The 16,314-nt window shown below is 31.8% G+C and overlaps 1 protein-coding gene across 1 annotated transcript in view; it reads left to right on the forward strand.

Moving 5' to 3' along the window:
* The window catches only part of LOC117169028 (spectrin beta chain, non-erythrocytic 1), a 119,883-nt gene continuing 103,569 nt past the window's right edge, over positions 1 to 16,314 (forward strand). Inside the window, exon 1 of the mRNA XM_033355093.1 lies at positions 1 to 199. The gene's annotated coding sequence lies outside the window, so the exon portion shown is untranslated. The remainder of the gene's footprint in view (positions 200 to 16,314) is intronic.

The following is a 16,314-nucleotide window of genomic DNA, read 5'->3' on the forward strand; positions in this document are numbered from 1 at the left end:
TACCGAGATTTTAGTTTAGCGTAAAGCGTACGCACGCGCTAATGTGAATTTTCCGTGCGCGAGTGAAATTGAGACCGCCAAGAAAAACGTATTTTGTGTTGTTGAGTGTGTGCTACAAAAAGTGCCTACCGGTTTCAGTTTAGGATTCTTCTGCCAGCTTGCCCTCTTTTTCGACAAGATTCGCCCACTCGAAAGACAGGTGTGTATTTGAATTTGCTTCCAACCTAGAATACCCGCAAATATTGATGCTCCCTGTAATTTTTATAAGTTTACAGCAAGTTCAAAGTTTGTTTATAGTATCACTTGCTCAAAAAAGACCCTTCCTTGCCAATTGTTGTCAATTTGTTGTAGACGCTCGTTTGCTCGACCTTTGGATCTGGAGCGGGATTTGTCTGTTTTCATCCCTAAAGTTTTTGTTTAAATTTATCAAGCTGAGATGATTTGATATCTTGTGTGTGTAGAAACACGTGGTTTTTGTTTTGAGGTCAGTAATTTCAACGAGTGGAAGTGAAGCTGCAGTTTTGTTTTTTGATTTGATTGTAGGATGAAATCATTTGGAAAAATCACTGTTGTAAGCTTACGGAATAAGTCAGATTACATTTTGATTAACGTCTTCGCATATATGTTGTATTTTGCTGCACATAAGATTGTTGTTTTTGTTTAATTGTTAAGAAAAAAAGGCAGAAATGAGTGACAACCGTACGCTTATTGGTCCCGCAAAGACCCAAAATGAATCTCGAGTTGACCGTTTACGGGACCGGTTCTCTTGCTTCGCTTTCGAACGTTATGGGAATGCGAAAATGGAGCAAAATAATATTTTTATATCGCTCCATTTTTTGCAGACTTGATTCGAACATTAATTGAACTTGCTGTCAATATTTATCAATTATATAGACTATCGGATAAAGTCCTTCTCCAATTCTAATACACCAGAATTAGTATTGTGTAGTACTGATCGACTGAAATTCCTTTTAAAGTATCAAAATATCAAGTTCTCGTTGCTCAACGAGATTAACTCGACTACATCGAATTTTGTCATCAATACAAAGAAATACCGGTAGCAGTTTATAAACATTTAAAATCCAGTGCTCGGCTTCTGTGTTAAATTGCTTTCGAGAAAACGTTCATAAATCAAACATTTTGACATGCGAGATCAGTCTCGGGTAATTTTTATTAATTTGTTAGAAAATGCTTTAAAGTTTAAAGTAAACTGTACTGTGAGCAGGATTGTCTACTAAACTTTCTATCAGAAATAATAAAACAGTTTAAATAAGGATTAAACCTAGATGATTAAATAATTAAAACATCAAAAATTTCTAAATTTCGTCATCAGTACCATGAAAAAACTAAACAACAGGATTTTCAGCTTTTGAATTAACTTTTGGTGGAGAGTAGAGACCCCAATACCCCATCAGAAATAAAATTTAGTAATATTTTGAAAAAAAAAACACTAAGGAGGGTTTTTCACAGGAAAAAGACCCTTCCACTGTCTAGAGAATTCTAAAGAATGTTCCTCCTATTCATTCACTTTTAGTAATTGTTTGTAGATAAAAAATCTTGTGGAAAGTTTCAGGAACCTGTGAGAATTTTGTAATCAAAAAGTCTTCAACAATAAGATAAAGGAGAATTCTTAGTAGTAGTGATTATGTGAAATTTTCTAGATACTTTATCCGATGCTTATCTGAGAAGTGGGTGAACAAACCTTGATTAATCCATTTTTGAGAAAAATTGAGACAATGATCGTGTCTTTTTGTTTAGAAAATTATCAATTCGGTTATCAAAATAAGTTGGCAAAAGAAAATGATCTCAGTTTTGATGTGTATTTAAACAATCTTGTATAAAATGATCTTCTGATTCCATATGCAAACAAAAAAGGGTAAATTTGTATTTTTAGAACATGACTAATTAGTGAAATATGACTTTGCTGAATCGAAAGAGAATAAATCCATTTTCATTTTGTTTATAACTTCAAACTACAATATGTCCTTAAAATTTAAGGGTTAGATTATAGAGTTGTTGGTATCATCACTCTTTATTTCATGGAAAATTGTTTTTTTTTCCAAAATCAAAGTATTGGAACATGAAATTGAAGTAAATTTGAAGCGATTTGTTAAAAGAAAGCATTACAATTATTTTTAATTGCATTATTATAACGTGTCAAATATGGGTCTACCAAAAATTTGAATTTCTCATATTCAACTTACCATTAAAGTGTTTTTAGACATTCTTCTTGAGAAAAAGAATGTATATACAAAAAAATTTTATCTTTTTAAATAAAATGGAACATATTTTGTGAATTATTTTCATCAGCATAACCAATTATAAAAATTTCATTTGTAATTTTTTAAAAGTTGGAAAAGGAGTCGAGGTGCTTTAGAATTTGAAACGACTCTTTCTTTAACAACTTTAGCAACTCTTTCTTTTTTTTGTAAGTAAAATAGTTTATATGGACAAAACAAACAGCAAAATTTGTCAAGATATGTAAATAAAAGTTCAAATAACACTTAATTATAACTTTTTACCTTACCGGGAATTGTAAAAAGACTTCAACGGTAAGTTAAATACGGCAAATTCAAATTTTTGGTAAACCCATATTTGACTCGTTATAATAATGCAATGAACAATAATTGTAATGCTTTTTTTTAACAAATCGCTTCAAATTAACTTCAATTTCATGTTCAAATAGTTTGATTTTGGGAAAAAAAACATTCTAGGAAATAAAGGGGGGTACCAGCTATTCTATAATTTAACCAATTTAAGAAAACAACTCAAGTGGGTTTCCTTTTATGGTAAAAATTTCTAATCTAAAGGAATCTAGGGAATTCAATGGAAAGGAATGTGTGAAAATGGATCCAGTTATTGATGGGGCATTAAAGCCAACAGAAGCTCATCTAAATTCAAACAGAAACGTCTTTCGGAATCTCATTAATCACTCATGTGTGACTAACCGTTACCGATCATGCTGCTGCCACGATAGAAACCCTACTGACTTCCGAAACCAAAAAGGATTTTCCGCCCACGTTGCTTGGCTTCCTTATACAAATACTTATTTATTTGCGATGAGGAAACGTTTCTGGTATTTGCAACAACAAAAAAATATATATAATGAAATTCTTCATGAATCTTATCATTAGATTTCAAGAGCCACTTGATGATGATTAAATTATCTAATATTAGCGATAACTCACAATTTTTCTGTTGCCAATTTCTATATAGAATTCCACAGCATCTAGCCTTATGGCTTTAAATATTCACGGACGAATCTATTAAAATTAATTAACCAATTAAGCTTTTGAAATCAACTTTCAAATTATTAATAGCTCTTTCTAAACAAAACTCATTTTAAATGAATCTCAAATATGATTGAGCATGTAAAATTTCGAAACTTTTAAATACATTTTTTAACATTTGCCAAAAAAGTTACTGAAAATGTAGTTAAGGTAACATTCAACCATGTTATCTCTAATTCGCTAAAGCATAAAATAATAATTAGATTGGTGTAAAATAAGTGACTGTTTGGATTTTCACGGGCGGTGGCAAATATGTATGGCTTAGCCAAAAAAATGTATCTATTTTTTGTCGTTTCTTTTTTTGTGAAGTCATATTTTAGAGTTTAGACCTCGAAAATGTTTGAAAGATTCTTGTTAAAGTGACAAAACTGTGAACCCATCCTCAAAATTAAGCTGCGAGGCCACCGGAGGTCTTATTGTTAGCAACTTTTACTCCGACTGAATTCGACTCGGCGGTCTATTGCACCCGCCATAAAATCATTACCTGTGAACCTGCAGGTATTTTTTTTTGCCTATGGTGAAATTATCATTTTTTTCCCCACTTTTTAAACACCTTTTTTTTATTGTAAATCTTGGACCATTTGAGGTGTCCTTTTCAAAATTTATTCTGATAGATTTAAAGTTTCCAAAATACCTACTCTGTAAAAATTTCACTTGATACAAACTTAACCAAAGCGATAAGTCTGAAAATATTTCAAGTTTGGCAGCATTCTCCTTGGTGTAAAATCTTTACATAATATACATGAAAAGTCGACCAAATCCATCTTGAAATCTATACAAAAAAGTCCCAGATGGAACAATTTGGTTCCCAATTTTTAATGAAAAATTGAACTTGAAAAAGAAGTTGTATTTTTACGTGTTAAACTCCATAAGAGGAACAAATGCTTTTTCGAGAGCTGAAAAATGACTACCGAAAACAAACACAAAAAAAAGGTATATTTTTTCAGCCGGTATTTGCCGTCGTCCGTGGAAATCTAAACAGTTACTTATTTTGGTCCACTTTATAATATATAAATAGTCGAGTCTTAGGCTTAAAAAGGAAGGAGAGGACAAACGTGAAACGATATTCACGCCTAATACGAAACGTGTCGTAATATCAAGAAATCCCATCTCTCAATGGACTTTTTAATGCGCGTCTCTCGAAGAACGGTGTTTAGGTATAGTACTGGGTAGTACGCCGTGGTTGACTGTGTTTGTCAAGAATCAAGATCCACACATGAGAAGATGGCAATGTGTGTTCCCATGTGCGCCTCTTGTGTTTTGTGTAGAGTTGCTGGACCACTCTTGAGCTCTGGGATAAATCCCTTCCTTCTCTTCCCCCATCTCAACTTCTCTTACCTCTTTGAGAGCATCAGACCAACATCCTTGGCGAGTCCTGGTAGCGAGTTGGGTTACGGTTACCAATAGTTGCTCGACGAGGACAGAACGCATGTGCTCTCATCGTATGCAAAAGTCACACGCGTCATACACCATTTTGCATACTATTTCGTGTTATACACGTGTCATAAAAATTGTACTCCCATATGCGTTTATGCTCCCAACTTTCTTTTGGATCCGAGATTACGGTTAAATTGCAGATTGAGGAATGCAAAGAAGATGACGAAGCCGGAAATTAGTTTTTCGGTATGGGGAAATGTCACGCCTTGGGGAAATAATCTTGGCAATACGCCTTCATTTCATTATTGTCCTTGCGATTACAAAAATCGGGTTGCGATATATTCGCAATGAGAAATGCGTTGAAATCTGTGCATCAGGTATTCAATCTTGGTTGGACTCGTTGTTGGGTAATGTTTTGAAAGCATGAAAGAATTTTCAGAGTAACGGGTTATTGATCTTTCCTTGCATATATCAATAACACAGTTAATCCCAGGGGTATTTTTTATCCGAAGTTGGATAAAAATGTTGCAAACAATTGACATTATATAAAGTCATGAGTGTGGTAGTGCTCCCGATACAAATTATTCAAATTTTAATCAAAAATATATCTGGAATTTGTTTTTAAAATATGAGAAACCTCGTTAAAAATCCATTGGGTTTCCTAGAATAGTTGCTCGCACGAGTCTTATTTCAATCTTGGGGATATTTGAACGGTACATTAAAGGTCATAATTGCTTAAACTATTCATTTGAAGAATATCTTGACTTTTAGTAATTTGGATCTTGAATTATCATTGTCTTCAGTGCACTTTTTCCTTCCAAGTTCAACTTTATTTTCAACCGATAATCGTGAAATTTGCAAGTTTTATGCTGACAGCAGGCAAGATGACTGCTACGATTTGTTTACAGTGGATAGGATCTATAGTATATATGTATTTGAATTAAAAGATATTTATGGTACACGCGGTAATTGAAACATGAAAAAGTACGATGGAATATATAATTAAAGATTGCCAAGATCGTAAAATAGTGTCTAAGGAATCTGCAAACTCTTTATATATGCAAAATAACAATATTACAGTATGCTTTATGGGACATGTCTTTATCATTTTTATTACGAAGATGACGGTGTCGGTTGGTAATTTACTCTACTGACTTGGATTTAATTCAGTTTACTGGTTGTAGCGCTCCAAACTGGTTTGGTAGATAATTCGTAATCATGGATACCGTTATAATGAATGTCGTTCCTCTAGATATAGTATCAAGGATGCATAATAAGTAGATTATACATTATACTATAATATTTTCGAGACTATATTAAAATTTTTATTTGTTTTATATATTTTTTAGAAGAATGAGATGGGGTCATTTTTAACAGCAGTTTTTAGTAAAAAAAGTAGCAAATGTAAGCCTATATAGGTTTTTTCTGTGTACTAATTGATTTTCTCCAGACTATCATAATTCCTTAATTAGAAATGTCTTAAGATATGAATGCCGTGCGTGACTCATACCTGAGGTATTCGTATCGTACGTAGATATTTTCTGATTTTAAAGATAAAAATTCACATTCTTTACTATGTTGTTTGTGACGATGTTTAATTGTTTATTCGGAAGAGTTCGTTACATCTTTCGTGATTACTTACTTACGCTTATTGCACATCGCAAGCGGACTTGCATTATTTGACTCGAAAATGCCTGGAAAATTCCAAACACATGCATGTACAGAAAACTATATTTCTGAAAAAATGTGTACTTTATAATCTATCATGTCCCAATCCACTCTACTGCTCTTTATGATAATTTTTCAAGACAAGAGCACCTAAGAAGATTTGTATGATTAGTAATACCTAAAAAGCAGCCTTTGATCTTGAAAGCACTAGAGAAATGGGCACGTGAAATGTTTTATTCATTCTCTCATAAAGGTAAATGATTTTTACACGTCAAGTGCTGAAGAAGATACATAGAATAATTATTGAGAATGTTTGGATAAAATTATGCTAATGAAAAATTTTGGGCACCTTTTGTCAATGCATTGAAATTTCCTGCTTGCTACGTCAAACTCAATATTTATAGAAAATTTTTCGCGAAAACCTTACGTTTTTTATAGTTACACATATACCATCTTCAGGTAAATTATAAGGATGAATGAAATGTGGCTTGTTTAGGGACGCCCACGTAGGCTGCGCGCAGAAACGGTTTATTGTATCGTATGCACATAATGTAAATTGTCAAGCACTCACAGGAATGTCGATTTTTCTTGACAACTTTCTACTCCTTCTGACGTCAGTTCGATAATGATTCTTGAATTTATTATAATGCAGTGAACTCGAGACCTATCTTAAAAGGATATTAAAGCAATAAGGAACACAAAGTGTGAAAAACACGTTAAATTGTTTGAAACTCTTATGTGTTTACCTTAGATTTTGAAAATTATACATCATTCTGTAACTCATGTTGTGTTTGTGAAAATTAGAGAAATTTAATATTCAACAAATGGAGTGTATTAGATGAGAGACTGGCATGCGTATAATGAAAGGTGGGGAAGCAGATGTAGCACGTGGGAGTCCGGATGTCATTAAGTCGAAATTCGCAAGCCATACTCCTATAACGTATCACTTGTTATCTCTTATTTACGTTTATTTCATCATCTGTCTCGGAAAAGGAACCCATTATCTGCGAGCACAAATGTCGGAAAGAAGCTTCCAGCTCTCAAGGCCGTCTCCAAGACTTCAATTCAGACCAAATTACTTTTTTTTAATGTGCATTGTGCTTAAATTGCCCGACTTTAGCAAGCGAATCCTTATACATTTATTCAGTTGAAGATAACCATTAAATGCACGTTTTAATTTAAAATTTAAAATTATACTTAAAAATACAGATAAATTCTTTCATTTATCGAAGTAGTTCAAGGCCTTAATTTAGAATGGTCATTAGGAAGTTTTTTTTTATCACAATTAGTTTATTTTCTGCTTAAATACAGTTTGAATAGTCTAGGTGTTCCCTCCAATTCCTTATCGTAAATATACTCTTCAGTAATAGAATCTCCTTTCATATACTATGCGAGAACTATATAATGAGACTGAAAAACGTTGCAATTTTCGAGCAGACATTGGAAAGTAAAAGAAGCTTAGGAATGATAATGTGCATGCGCTCCCAAGTTGCAAAGAAGATCACTGCAAAATTTCAAGTTATAGAATAGAAACTGACGTCGACTTTCACAATTTGTACCGTTAACGATCGCAGTTAAACGATCGATTTGCAACTTACTTGGAAGTAATTTACTTTGCTTTACTATGTAATATGTACAGTAGTAAAATTGAGAACAATTTATAGTGATTTTGATGTACTGATCCACATTTTTTAAAAGTACTTATTATAAAATTAATCCAACCGCGAATTGTAATTTCAAAAATGCAGAAGACCTTGTTTCAAAATGCGGTTTGGTGAAAGAAAAAAAGGAGGAAGAAAAAAATTCGAAAAACGCAGGGCTGGAGCCTTGCAAGGAAATTAATGTCAAGAACCGTGCATTGTATTGTCACAGCGGTGATTGTGAAATCTCTCCTTACAGAGAGTGCATACTTGAGTAATTACGCCAAGATTACCGCGAGGATACGAAAAGGTCGAATCAAATAACTTTTTTTTTCAAGCTTTGTACGTAATATAGGTAGTAGTAGATATTTCCCGGCCCGACAGACAGGTTGTTGTATCGGTTGTACACAAATGAATGGAGGCCTATGTACGTATACGTTATAAGTGGCGTACTTTCTAAAGCTTATTATAACAATTCCAATAATAAATGAGACGTTGTGCAAAACTTGTATAGATCACGAGCAGACGCGTAGAATTTATTCTTAATCGGTGCGACAACGCTATTACAAATGCTTAATTTATTAATAAACAGGTTTGATGTGCTCTGACAATCTTGGCTTTATGGCGGGAAATAAAATGATTCAAAGTCGCAATGAAAGCGCAGGCGATTGTGCACGGATAAGACTAAGGCTTACTGAATGATGAAATGCAAGAAAATTGAAGTGGAGCATATTTCCTGTTTCGGTTGTGATGTTATTCTCGAAAATTCAGGGAATTGTTGAATTTTAAAAAGGATATTAGAGTAGTTTAATTTCTAATTAAAAATTTCACATTATTTGTGAGCAGTTTTATGTTTCAAAAGTCGTTCCAGGTATACATTCTTCATTATAGGTATAAATTTCCTTGATTGATTTCAGTCAGGCACGAAAACTCACTACAAATAAGGAGCGTGATTAATCACCCAGTTATCCATTTATCACATTCAAAACAATTTATGCGTTTCAATAGTAGACAAATCTAAATTTTAATTAGGCACTTCTCGACCCCTTTTGATTGATTTATTCTTAATTTTTAAATTAAAAACAGAGGGTGAAAGATTTCGCGATAAAAATTAACTTGGATTTATAAAAAGTCAAAGTGAAATCAACGAGGCTTTTGGCCGATTTCTTAAGTCAAGTAGATCAAATTAAATCGCGATAAATTAATCTAAGACAGATTCATTGGTCATCGAAAATATCATTATTTCTGTAATAAAATGCTGTTGCTTGTTCTCTCAATTAAAACAAATAGGACGAGATCATTGAGGTCAATTCAGGCAATGAATTTCGTTAACGTTGAGATTCGGGGGGAAAAATTGTTTCAGCCTTGTCGTGGAGCATAAATGATAATAATTACTCTTGAACGACAAGAAATTTCGTTTACTGAGGCTCGCGACGCCCAGGAATGGTCTTGCTTTTTATTAAAAGCGTTTCTTTATACATCTTTGCGTGTATGTGTCGATACCCTTCTGTGGGAGATCTTGTGCATTGTCCATGTCCTATAGTCTATACGACCACAAAACTTGTTGCTCTCATGTACGTGCAAAAAGTCTTGTCTGATTGTCCCAAGTATAAGTGCAGTTTTGAAGTATATTCGTAGCCAGAATGCTCGTTTCGTACGGAAGAAGAAATATGCATGACTGTATTATTCTCAATAAAAAATAACCGTGGAGATTATTTTTCTTGTCTCGATCATGCGTAAAGTAAATATTGAGAGTTAAGCATGGCTTGACATCCGCAAAACGAGTTTACTCGTGTTTACCTTTAAAAGACTCATAAATCTTTTATGTCGTATATTTTCTGCACAGCTCTTTTAAATATTAGATGATTTTTTTAAAGGAAAAAATCGCCTTAATTTAAGGTGTAGAGTAGATATATAATTTGTATGAAAAGTTTTTACTGGGCACAATAAAATTAATATTTAAAATTTTCAGAATCAAATGCAGTAAAAATTATCAGGATTGAAGAATATAGTTTATACGATTTTAAATCAAATATGCCCCCTTGGAACGGCATTTTACTTCCTTTACAGTTCTCTACATAATTTCTTACAAATAAGTCCTAGAATTACTTTAGAAACATTGTTTAAATATGTCAGAGTTTTTAAAATCATTTAAAACAAATTAAGTTTTATTTTTGTTCCTAATTCAAACTAGAGTACTATCCTCAATAGGCAAAAAAATACCTCTATAAAGGATAGCAAGACACTTAAAAATGAATTTTAAAAATTAATCTACAAGACATCTTGGAAGTAAAAGAACAACATTTTAATCAAAGTTTTTCTGATTTTACTTTTGCACAACAATTGTTTCTAATTTTCATAGGTGATCCTTTTAAATAAAATGTTTTCTAATTTAAAGTTGTGATGCAGATTTACTCAAAAATGCGGAAATTTACCATTTTTTAAAAGTAAGAGTGATTTAAATGCCAAAAACTGGAACTCAAATTGTCGTGAATTATTTTTTAAACTCTGAAATATATTTAAACAATATTTCTGAAGTCATCTTAGGACTTTTCTTATGAAAAAATTATGTGAAGAACTCTGAAAAAAGATAAATATATCTAAGGGTAGTTTTTAAAATTTTAATAATTTATTTGTAATTATTAAGGCCGGAAATTAATAATGTATGTTGGTACATTGTACATTTTTAACCACCCATAGAGAGTGTTTTTTTCTCACTTTTTAGGCTTGTATTCTGTATTAAATTAAGGCTTTTTTTAGAGTTTGAAGGCCTGGGCCACGGGTTGAAAATTTTTTGTTTAATTTAAAAAAAATACACAATCATTTGTTTGCAAATGAAGAAAATAGAGGGGTGAGAGAGTAAAAAAAAATTATTTTGCAATCGTATTTTGTAGCTACCTGGAAGTTCTGGATATTTTAGGGAATTTTTCAAATTTGTTTAAATTTGTTTAAGAAATTTAATGATAAATAAAATAATGATAAAATTTTCGGAAAAAAATAAAAAAGAGGAAAGAAAAATCTAATTTAAATTTCGTAAATTTATAAATTGTCCATTTATAAAGTAATTTTCATAAATTAAAGAATATTATTTTTCTAGAGATATCTGGTAATTTGGAATTCATTTTTTGGCATAAAAATAAGCCAAGCTTCTGAAATTTGAAGATCTGATTGTTTATTTGTTTTTCGCAGATTCTTTCCTTTCTGAATCGTTTGGATTTTCAGCTCGAGGCATCTGCGACTCGTTTTAACGTCTCGTTTTCTTTGATCCTTTTTCTCCTTTCATGTGCTTCTTATTCGCATGTCTCTTCAGAGTTCAAAAATAGAAATTAGAATTCGTATTCGTTCTTTGTTCAGATCGCAAAAGTCTTTCCCATCAGTTTCTATTTAGATTCAGGCTGAGAAAGTCACCCCCGGTTATTTCGAACTCTTAGAAGGGCTGCTTCAGGGTCATTGTATCTAGACTGTGCGTCTCTTTACTATGGCTTCACTTCCAGTTGATGACACTACTTATTAAGCCGGTTTGCTCCACGGTAGTTATATATTCCTCGTAGATTACAAAGTAATTATTCAATTTCACGGTAGTTTTCACTTCTAACTTTGTACAACGGGTGTTTGTATATCATGGACTCTAGACTGGATTGTCAAAGTAGACATGCGGGTTTCTTTATACTACTTGATAGTTCTCTCTCTATTATATTGGGCCTATTAGGGACCGTGCCTAAGTTAGGTAAAGTTTTTTTTTTAATTTTTGAACCACAAAGTCCCCTTTTTATATTTTTTCATGAATTTATTTATGAGTCATTGAAAAATAATATACGACGATTAGGGAGGGGGGATTGGTAAATTTTACTGTTCTCTTATAACAATGTAGTTCAACTTTCAACCCAGTAGTTGAATTTTCTACTAAGAAAATTTGTCTATCATTGAAGAAAAGAAAATTTCATCTAAAATGTTGATTTTTCAAACAAAAAATAAGATCTTTCTACAAATAGTTGAATTTTCAACCGAAAATATGACTCCTCCAACAAAAAAAAAATAATTCTTAACAAACTGTAAGCATTTTTAACCAATGAAATAATTAAAAATATTAAATACAATAATTAAAAATAGTTGAAAGAAGAAGATTAATTTTCTATTAAAGATCAATTTTAACCAAAATAGGAATAGTTATAATTTGAACAAAGAATGGAATATTTCAATGTTCATTTAAAAACATTAATTTACAACAAAAAGCGACTGAATTTTCTAACAGTTAGCTGAATTTTAAATCAAATAGTTAAATTACGAGTTAAAAAAATTATTTTTTTAGAAACAATTATCAACAAAGTAGTTCAATTTTCAGCCAGAGATGAATGTCCACCTACAATATTAAATCTTTAACAAAGAAAATTAATTTTCTGCTAAAAAAGACGAATTCTGAACAAAAATACATACATTTTTAATCAAATATTTGAATTTTTAACAAAAATGTTGAATTTTCAAGCAAAAAAATACAATCTATAAGTTCTACCAATTGCTTTGAATTTTCAACACAATAGGCCAATTTTACACATTTAAAACATTAATTTTCAGCAAACGTCAACTATCTAACAAGTAATTGAAATTTCTCCCAAACTGTTGAATTTTCGAGCAGAAACTGTGAGTTTTCTACAAATTAGTTGAATTCTTAAACCAAAAATGTAAATTTTCATAAAAAATTTAATTTTCAACCGAAACAGATTTATTTTTAACCACATTTTCATATTTAACTAAAAGAGATTAAATTTCTACGAAAAGATATGAATTGTTAAACCAAGAAGACGAATTTAAAATAAAACGGTTGCATTTTCAACAAAAAGGGAGTACTTTTTAACAACATTGTTTGATTTCCTTATTGTGTTCTATTAATATAGTTTGTATCTAATTGGAAAAATGATAAAGGTGAAAAAACTATGAAGGCAAATGAGAAACAAATACCTCTCATGGAATAAGGAAAAAAGTTGAAAACAATATTACCCATTCATTTATAAATAAATATTATTTCATGATTATCATAGATATGCGCCATTAATCTTGAAAATTTAATAACCAAATTAAAATACTTGAAATATTCATATAATGAAGGCCATTTTTATTTTCAAGACCTTCGACTCTTGGAATTTAAAAAAATGCATGCTTACAATAATTATCTATTCGATTATATATTCGCTCCAGTCTTTTTATAGTTATCTGAACATATTTATGGTTCGATGGAGCACAAATTGAGCTCACTTAACTGTACACCTGCCTTTTTTTGCAGCTTAGGATCATTTTTATTCGCTTCCTGTTTAATTCAAAAATAATTGTAATATTTACCTAATATTTTTCTGTTCGAATCGTAAGGAAATAACGATTCAATATTGTGAATATGGACATACAGAGAGAAAATCCTTGATAAAATACGACACTCGAAACGCTATTTGTATCAGCGATCAGTTTAAAGTATCCTATTAATGTTAGTAAAGAGCATTCCCTTGATGCCGCGTATATGCACATATTAAAGAAGCAACTCTCGATAATAATACGTCTCGAATTTCGCCATTTCCAGCAGGGTGTCTTCTTTCTTCATGCACTCTATAGCTAGAATTATTTTCTTCAGTGCGTGCACCGTATTTCCGGCAGACTCTTATAAACTTCCTGATGCAACAATGGGTATTTCAAGTGCTACAACATAGTGACTCAGTATTCTTGTTCATTGACTCGGAACACATTTCGTAATCGGTATAGTGACCGAATGTCTCCCCCCTCATTTAGAACAAACAAGCATTTAGAATGGAATGCCCGATTTTTTGAACTCTACTATATCCAAACTTCCGGATATAATGTAATGCAATCACTTTCTGAAATATTCGAGCCTGGAGAACGTCCGTTCATTACGTAATCATGATTTATGAAATTGTCCACATTGTAAGGATTCTCTCTTAAAGTGAACTAGTGAAATCTCACTGTTTTAAACAACCACAAGTGCGTCACTAACAAACAGTGAGATTTCACTGGTTCATTCAGTGTAATTCTGTGAGTGGTTTAATCGGTAAGGCTCACTGGTTATTCAGTACCAGTAGTCAGTCGCACGCTTCTCACAAAGTAAAACCCAAGTGGCCAGGGGCCTCCCCACTACGCGCGTATCAGACGACTGAAAGTGCATGTCTTACCGCGTGAAGCGCTATGTCACTGGTTGATTTTATCATTTGATTTCACTGGTATATTCAGTAACGCTGTTTGATTTGAGTCACTTACTGTTTCACCCAGCGAATGTCAGAAAATAACTGGTTCACCAGTGATAATTCAAAATACTCATGCAACCAGTGACAATTTCACTAGTCCACGTTAAGAGAGTTCGTTGTAATTTTATGATTACTCGCTACATCGTATTGAAGGTTTCTTATGTTTTACTCAGCCACGGGATTTTAAAGGATTTCATGTGATACCGAAGTGTTTTTACGAATTTTGATTAATACCTTGGGATTTTAATCGGATTTCAAAGATTTGAAATGATTTAAAGAGATTCCGTAAACATTCAGACGATTTCAAAAGATTTCAAAAGATTTAAAGGGATTTTAACTAGTATAGTTTAAGACGCGAAAAGGGTTGTCGATGATTTCGGGGGATTTCAAAAGATTTCAAGAAATTTCAAAATGTTCTAAGTTATATCCACGGATTTCAGAGTACTTTTTAAGATTTGAAAAGATTTCACAGAATTCTAAACTCTATAAATTTGAAACAGTTAAAATTTTTACTAATTTCAATCAGTGACAGTGATTAGAAGGGGGTTTAAGGAACTTTAATGGATTTTGATATATTGAAAGGGATTTCAATAAATTCGGAACGATTGCCAAAAATTTTAAAGATTTCGATGGCTTTTGAAGGTATTTCAAAGATCTCATAAGATTTCGAAATATTCCACGCAATTTTAAGGATTTGAAGCGATTTTTAGAGATTTTAAGCGGTGTCTACGATTTATAGAGGATGACAAGAGATTTGAAAAGATTTAAAAAGAAGTCACGTGATTTCGAGGAATTTCAAAGGATTTCATGTGATACAGAAGTCAAATGGATTATCAGGGATTTTAAAGATTTAAATGCTTATTACAGGGTTTACATGGTTTTAAGGGATTTTAAGAGATTTAAAAAGAAGTCAGTGAATTTTAAAAGATTTCATGTGATCCTTAAGTATTTTCACGAATTTTGAAGGGGATATCAGGAGATTTTAAAAAGATTATTAATCTTTCAAACGATTTCAGGGGCTTTAGAAGTATTTGCAAAGATTTCAAGGGATCTTAACGGATTTGAAGATATATAAAGGGGTTTCGATGATTTCATGGGATTTCAAAGAATTTTTAGAGGATTCTAAAAATTTCAAATTATGCTCACAGGCTTTAGGGAATTTCGTAAGATTTCAAATTATTTTACGGAATTTCAAATGATTTTCGAACACTATAAAGGATTTTAAAATTTAAATGGACTTTAAAAGATTTTGTAAGGATTTCAAGAGACTCGGAAAGATTTTCAGATTTCAAAATAAGTCACTGAATTTTGAAGGACTTCATATGTGCTTTCAAAAGCTTTCACTAGGATTTTATCGGATTTAAGGGATTTAAAGGGGGTTGGATGATTTTTATTTTAAAAGACTTTAATGGAGTTTAATATAGTTAAAAATATTTCCCACGGATTTTAAAGATATCAGCGAATTTTTACGGGATTTTGAAGATTTCAAGGATTTTTCACAGTTTTTAAGGGGGTTTTAAGGGATTTTCAAGGAGCTCAATCGCTTTAAGGGGATTTGAGGAGATTGTTTACAATACCCGTAGAATTAAAAAGATTTAAAACAATTTTTAAGGATTTACCAAATCTTCAAAAGAATTCGCAGGGTTTCAAAGGATTGCAAAGATTTCTGAGGATAAAACAAATAATTATATGCATATGATATCACGGACAAAAATTGACGTTTAAACGTAGATGTTTAAAGTATAAGATAGTAACCCGAAACATGCAAATACTATCGCGAAACGTCTGCTATTTTTTTAGATGTTAGGATTTAAAATATTTGTATATTAAACTAAAACTTCCGAGATTATAGGCTGAAAAATCCAAGATGTTAAAGACGTCGTCGAAGTGTAGGAAATCGCCACACATCTTTCGGCCATTGATAGCCATTTTTGTGAAAACTTCTGTCAACATCTTTTGTTCACTTGGTGAAGCTTATACTCAATCTTTCATGTCGTATATGTAAAATTGTGAAAAATGATCATTATCAATGTTTTGGTCACAGGGTATAATAATAATAATGCTGTAAATTGTTTGGATGGAGTAACATAATTGATA

This window comes from Belonocnema kinseyi, chromosome 3 (assembly GCF_010883055.1).
Source record: "Belonocnema kinseyi isolate 2016_QV_RU_SX_M_011 chromosome 3, B_treatae_v1, whole genome shotgun sequence".
NCBI classification, from domain to species: Eukaryota; Metazoa; Arthropoda; class Insecta; order Hymenoptera; family Cynipidae; genus Belonocnema; species Belonocnema kinseyi.